Consider the following 7,684-nt stretch of genomic DNA (forward strand, 5'->3'; position numbering starts at 1 on the left):
CACCAGTGTCTAAAATTTTTCCTCTCATTCCCGAGCTTTGCTATTGCAAGAAATTGCTGCTTCTTTGGTTAATTATCTACTACCTAATCCCCTTCATTTCCCTGTTCCGCACGCAGACTTCAAAGTATTGATGTGTTTTGATCTAATTTGCTTGGCATAGGATCCTTGTAAATTATATAAAAGTTTTCACCTTCAGATACGGGCACATTTCGAATCGTTGTTGTTGGTGGATGCGCCTTGTTGTGCAAAAGGCATCAAATATGTCAAATGCTTGAAAAAGCTGCCTATACCACAATTGCTGATATGTACATACGTATATATTTATAAAAGATATATTACTTACTGGCTATTTAAAGTTTTTCCTGGCATATTTTTGCCAGCGCTGCTCAAAGAAAATTACTCATACGCCATGCTGATCAAGACACAATTGCGACCGCACGCATTGTGCGCATGTATGTATGTATGTAGTGTGTACTGCAAAATGTTCTATGTCAATTATTGCCTCTGGTACTTAAATGATCTGTGCCAAGAATCCTAATTGAAATATATCGTTTTGCAGTATCACCGGCGATATGTACATATGTATGTATGTATATAGTACTTTCCAAAATTAAAATTAAATAGATAACTAAGCAAACTAACAAGCAGTTATAAAGGCACCTTCGTAAAAGTGACAAAACCAAATTTTTTAATGTAACTGCACATACTTAGGCGGAAATGAAGGGTGCACAAAAGAGAAAAACTACGGAAAAATTGGCAGTTTTTGGAAAAATGTTTTGTTACACTAAATAATGGATATTAATTTTTTCGCGCTTCACTATATTTGTTGTGATGTACTACTATACAGTATGCACATATGAACATCGATAATGGCGAAAAATAAACGGAAAAAATTTGTAAGAATGTCGAGAAATGAAAATCAATTTTTAACATCTGCGTTTTTCTTAAGCACTTCAAAGTCATGGCGCAATAAACAGGTGACGTAATAAAACAGCTGTCCCTCTTTAGTTTTTGACATTCGGCTGAATTATAGGCGAATTTTCGAATAAGGCATTGCCAAAATCCCTCGTTCTCATTACTTCACCTGGTATAATTCCATCATACTCCAAAGTATGAATATTCATATGTACATTAGGGTGCCTCACCAAAAAAAGTTAAATTATAAAACCTATTATGACCGGTGAGCAATTACGTAAGGTAGAAATCGACTTCCGTCTATCGACCTTTTGTGCTCGCGTTCCACTTTTGTTGCTACTACTGGATTAGTTGCTCGCTTGCCCTTGCCGCGGCAGCGGCTCGGCCTATCTCGGCACCTGGTATAATTCCGTAAATCTTTTTTCGCTCGTTAGCAGTGTCCGCGGACACTGTACGGTATGCAGATGCATTGCGTAGTGCCCTTTTGCGCGGGACCGAAGACATTTGAATCCCGTATTTTTGACTTTCAATGCGTCAGCCGATATTTCTGCCCCGTACAGTAGCATCGACTGAACAGCTGTCATCAAAAGATACGTACGGCATGGTTGCGAGACATTCGCCATCAGCCGGCTTAGCGACACCGTTATCTGCGTGGATTTTTCACATACTCCATGAATGTGTTCCCAAAATGTGAGTTTGTTTTCAAGCTTCACCCCTAGGTACTTTGTAAACCTATCCCTTCTTGGTGAGCAGTACGATCTCTGTTTTGGCTGTAGCCAATTGCAGTCCGTAATCGCTCATCCACCCACTGACGCTGCGCATAACCTGGTTCAGCTTGAGCTGTGCTAGCTGGATGTTTCTTGCTGTTATGACGGCGGCCACGTCATCAGCGAAAGCGACAAGAAAGGCGCTCTCCAGCGTTTCCGTGCACAACAGACTATCATACCTGGCGTTGTAGAGGTCCGGGCTATATACGTCACTTTCTCTGACTTTGAGTTGTTTCGTACAACAGCCAACGGTCTCTGAGGTAGCCCCGAATCATATCTAATAAGTATGTTGGCACCTTGAATGACCGTTCCAGGGCTTCCAGCGTTCTTCACGTCCAGTGTGACTAGCAGCACTATTGGCCGCGCCTGGTGGCAGGTTTCTTCGGCTCTATTTACCGCCTCGACTACTTCACTGAAAGGCCTCCCCCGTTTTCTATGGCTGACGTCAAGTGTATTTTGAGTATACTCTCCATCATCTTGCCTGCTGTGTCTAGCATGCAGAGTGGCCACAATAATGAAGGAGAGTTTGGGTCCCTTTTGCCCTTGGGTATAAGCAACAGCCTCGCCTTCTTCCATTGTATTGGGAAGACCCGGGCCCTAAAGCAGCTGTTGTACATGTTAAGCAGGAGGTCAGGGCTTGTTTTCGCTGCTAACCTGATTGCCTCCGCTGGCATTCTATCGGGGCCTGGAGCCTTGCCAGATAATATATTATTACTATTATTATTATTATTATTATTATTATTATTATATTTTAAGAGATCTGCAAAAAAAAATTTCGGGAATATATTAAGATTTACGTGAGCTAGACCTATTTGAAAATGTCTCAAAAAACCTCATTGTTTTGATTCCGTTGATAAAATTTTTAAACATTTTAAAACTCTTCTATCATCTAATCTAAAAATTAATTCTATTTATAAAAAACCAGATTTTTTTCTAGAAATATTAAGGCCGTCGTCCTGAGATTTAATAAATTGTATTGCGTTTACGTTTTTGTTTTTTTTGTCTTTTAGGAAAGTTTTTCTCTTTTCAAGGTGTTTTACAGGCCTTTCTGCCATTTATTGCCTCGCCTGTCTATACGAGCATATACAGCATAACGCTTATCAGTTTTCCGGGCTTTTACAATTTGCTGAATGCGAACTTGTTTCTACTGGCAATGTGCTTATTGCTGTAAGTTTATAGTTTAGAAAAATGATTATTCTAATTTTCATTCAATTAATAAAAAAAAAAACTACATTCTATTTTCAGCGTTATTTTACGTAAAAAGAGCTTGTTTCCTGCGCGTTATCAGCAACGTTTCTAAAATTAAGCTGTTTTCGCGTTGAATAATTAAAACCAGCGGACCATGATGATTTGATTTTTTTTTGTATATATGTATGTATTTACAACTAATACTACTTTCTAAGTTATGGTTTGTTAAAAACAATATTACTTACATATTTTCTAATTGAGTTGAAATTATTTTAACCAGTTTTTTTACTTGCCAAAGCCTCTGTTTTTGTCAAAAAAAAAAATGAAATAAAATTTAAACAAGTTTCGACGAGTATAAAGCAAAAGTTATTAAAAGCTCCGAAATTACTTGATTCGGACTTTTTGCTACTGACTTTAGCTGTATGTACTCCACAAATACATGCATATGCATGCAAACCTGGGAATATGTTTTTCTGAACTTTTTGATTGCGGCATAATTTCAGCGCAGACATTGGGGATACACTAATTGGCGGTTGGAAATAGTTTTCGGCTAATTTTTAACTACTCACAATTGCTCAAACTCTAAGATTTTTCTAAAATGTAAAATTTCCTTATACCATTCTCTATAACAAAGAAGATTTATCGACACTGTGTAATGCGGTGCTCTCGAATATAAGTATGTTTGTTTGAAACCACAGAGATGTTCAAAATATTCTAATACGGCATAATATAAAACTTTGTTTATTATCTTAGCGATTTTGTTTGCTGGGTTATTGGCTCGTGCGGTGAAGTGTCGTTTATTAATTTATTTGACTAGTTATTTGAGTGTAAAGATTTATTATTTGCTGTTTGTCGGAGATGATCATACATACCTACATTGTATATACATACATATGTATATATTTTGTACATGTTAACAAATTTCGATTCATTTCGTATAATTAATGAATTGGCTTGACGGTAAGAAATCGAATTTTTTTTCGGGGATCAAAGGCCACAATTGAATTAAAACACGTTTGTATTCGGGCTACACTATTCAATATTAACCTGATCTCTATCACGAACAATGTAAAATTTTGCAAGCAAATAAGTTAAGGCCTTTCTAAAATAAGGGCACCCACATATTTCTGTGATTCGAAAGATACTACAATTTAATTCGGCCTATTTAAAGGATAGATTTTCAAGTCACTGTGAGCTGTAAATAATATTCCAACTTTATATGGTGAATCCCCGGCAATTAACGAGTACGGGCCATAGAAATTATTTTAATTTTTAATTATTTCTTTCAAATTTGTGATTGCACTGCAATTAGATATGAATAATAGGATTACATATCGTTGTTTAAGGTACAAAACCGCGTATCAACAAGATGCAAAACCATGCGATTGCTTTATAAAAAAAGAGAACCATTATGAAATATGAGTGTTTTTACTCTCTAGAAAATAATTTATGCAACCTCACATACGTGGTTTTTGTTGATACGCGGTTTTTGCATTTTGTTGATACGCGGTTTTGTTGTTTAAACGACGATATATATGTACAAATGTAAATATGCTCGTTTGGAAAAAAATCCCATAAATGCCAATCCAAATCCAATTGTTTCTACAAGTATTTAAATAAGCACTAATGTGCGAAATTTAACATTGAACTTGCGGCAAGTTCGGTTTCAATGAGAGAAACATGTCCCGAATTTATTATAAGCCTAAAATAGGTATACATACGTATACATACATATGTGTAAAAATTAACATATATAATACATTAGAGTGGTTCAATTTTATTATGGCGGGAAAAATGTCATCCTAGAAAACGGGGCACCTCCTTAGTTTTTGTTTAGTTTAGTTTTTAATATCTATACCAAATTTCAGTTTTCTACTGCAACCAATACAGGGTGCTCAATGACATTGAAATGCGCTACTGGATCGCTGTGAAACTGGCAAAAATATTGGTGATTTTTATAAAAAGCTATTGTTGCCATGGCAACTGAAGCTTGTGATATTTTTTTCAGATAATTTAAATTTGAAATGTTTTTAGTTTATTTAACCAATTGTTTGATTAATATCTCTAAATGGATACGAAACGTACGGTTTTGTATCAGCACCTCTTTCGGCAAGAGGAAAACATTTTTTTTTTGACCACTCTAATGTATGTACATACGTGCACAAAAAAAAAAACTGTATGAGTTGTTCATGCATGACTCTTTATAGTTACAGCCCAATCTATTTACATACATACATACATACATACATACATTAAACCGTATCACAAAAAAGTTTAATTTGTTCCAAACTATTTTAAGCACTCCCAACGGAAGTATTTTAGCAGTGTGAAATTTTATTTTCTATAACTTCTGTATTTGATGTGCGATTTCTATAAATGGTATATATACTGTTTTAGAGGTATAAAAAAAGCCTATCCTAAAGCGATAATCCGATTATGCCAAACTAAAAAGTAAATTTTTTTTTTTGAAAACGGTGGCCTGTTATAAATAGGAAGAAGCTTAAAAATATACTTAAAAACCGTAGGCTTTCTTAATATGTACCTTTACTATGGCGTATCATTTATAGAAATGGAAAGTACATAAAATAAAAAGGTTATAGGAGAAAACCAATTTAGCAGATTTTAAAGGGTGCCGAAAAAAAAGACTTTACACTCCTGAAATACTCGCTTGGTGGGTGTTCAAAATCTCTTAGAACAAATTCAACTTTTTTATTTTTTCCCATACATCGTGATATGGTCTAATGTACATAGATACTTACATACATATGTATGTTTGTATATACATATTTGTTTGTTTCGCTACCGCGCGAAAAAGTGCTAATATTTGTATTAATGTACAAGTGTTTTTTAATTTTTTCTATGCATCGATTTGGAAATAAATATTCAAAACCAATTATCAGCGATTACCTGCTGTCATCGGTGGATAAACGAAACCGGAACAAAGCGTACTGTGTATGATCCTACTAGAATTTAAAACAGCAAATATTTAATCTTATTTTATTCTATTTGCAATCATGTGTATGTATATATACATACATACCTTAACATCTTCTAGTACACTGTTCTATTTTTTCATGTTATCTATGTAGATTGTAAATTATCTGGGTATAAATCCCAGACCATTAAAAAAAAAACTTAAAAGTAGCAAATACAAACCAGACACAGACAAGTAAAAAGGTCGTCTCGGCGTTTAATGGAGCGGATGCTGATATGAAAGTATGTACATAGATCATGTTACTGATAAAGGATTTATCTACGATCTCGAACTAAGTTTAAAACAAAAAAAATACCCTGCAGGGAAACCCCGACACTATAACACCAAATTTTTAGTTCCGTACTAGAGATCCTCATGCCAAAAACGAACCAGTACGTTAGTAATTAGATCCTCACAGGCCCGAAAGCAGCGAAATGTGGTACTTTTTGTAGCTAAGAGTGTAAAGTTATTAAGTCCAATTTTTCAAAAATATTAGATTTTGATGCAAGAAGCAAGAAGAATTAAAAAGGCATCGTTTTCGAAAAGGTCGAACGACCTATTTTATTTTTGACCATTTTTTTTCAATGATAGGCAAATTTGCTAAATCTAAAATAGTCACAGAACATGTGATAAGAAAACGAAAACGTTCCATTAAAAATATAGAACATCGGAAAATGGATGCAGAACGAACTAAATCTCGTCTGTCTAATTTAGAACTGTTAATTGCTAGCGTTCTTTTCGTACGCATACGCTTTCGTTCTGCACTTCCCAGATGTTTTTTTTATAGTTTGGAAACATAACCCCCAAAATTTGTATTAACATTTTAATATCTTGCATCTGACCGTCGCTCGAGCCTGGGACCTTCTGGGATGTAACCAATAACAGCTACAGCCACAGGTATGTAAACGTGTTTTCAAATGCTCAGTGCGAATTATATTTCGTATAATCATTCAAATAAATTTGATTTCAAACTGGAAAAATAAATAAATAAATAAGAGCCTAATAATATTAAAATATAACATACCATAACAGAATATAAAAAGATTTTGCATCGGGTTGTTAGTGGACATGAAACTACTTTAATAACTGGTATGTTACCCACCAAAAACTAAAAATCGAAAAAATTTTACATGGCGCACTTTGCAAGTGGACTACTCAAATAAACAAAAAAACTACAAACACTGTCTACGATAAAATCCGCCATACCTGAGCTTACAAGCACCTATGGCGGAATCAGTTGATCGTGTATCTGGTTTTAGCTTCACGCCTGAATCTTCTATGAAATAAAACAAAAAAAAAAGATGAAAGCAAAATTAATTGTTCGGATGCTCAGCTGCTAGATCGCTTTTGATAGCGCGATATCAGCCGCTCAGCCGTCATCAAAAGAGTCACAACTCAAAATTTTGCGTTTTTGAAATTATGTACTAAAAAAGTACACAGAGCTTTTATTTAGCTTTCAGCAAAAGCTGAAGCAAATTTTTATTATAATTCATTAAAAAAAAACCAAGGTGAAGTCGGCGTTGCCCATATGATTATCAAGTGCTAAGAAGTAATTTTTTGGCATTTTCTGACAAACGTATTATTTTGAGTTGTGACTCTTTTGAAGACGGTGGCCTATATGTACATATGTATGCATGTGTGAATCTACATATCGTCGTTTAAAGTACAAAACCGCGTATCGTCGTACTGCAAAACCGCTTAACTGACATTTTTTGCCAATATTTGTATTTGCTCACCGAAGCTCTTGGCTCAGGCCTTATTCATTCGTCCTGAAATTTACGATCTAGAAATGCGATTGCTTAACAAAAAAAGAGAATCATTTTGAAATATGAGTGTTTTT

The sequence above is a fragment of the Rhagoletis zephyria genome, unplaced genomic scaffold (genome assembly GCF_001687245.7).
Source record: "Rhagoletis zephyria isolate East Lansing unplaced genomic scaffold, Rhagoletis_zephyria_1.1 Rzeph_scaffold_02180, whole genome shotgun sequence".
Classification (NCBI taxonomy): Eukaryota; Metazoa; Arthropoda; class Insecta; order Diptera; family Tephritidae; genus Rhagoletis; species Rhagoletis zephyria.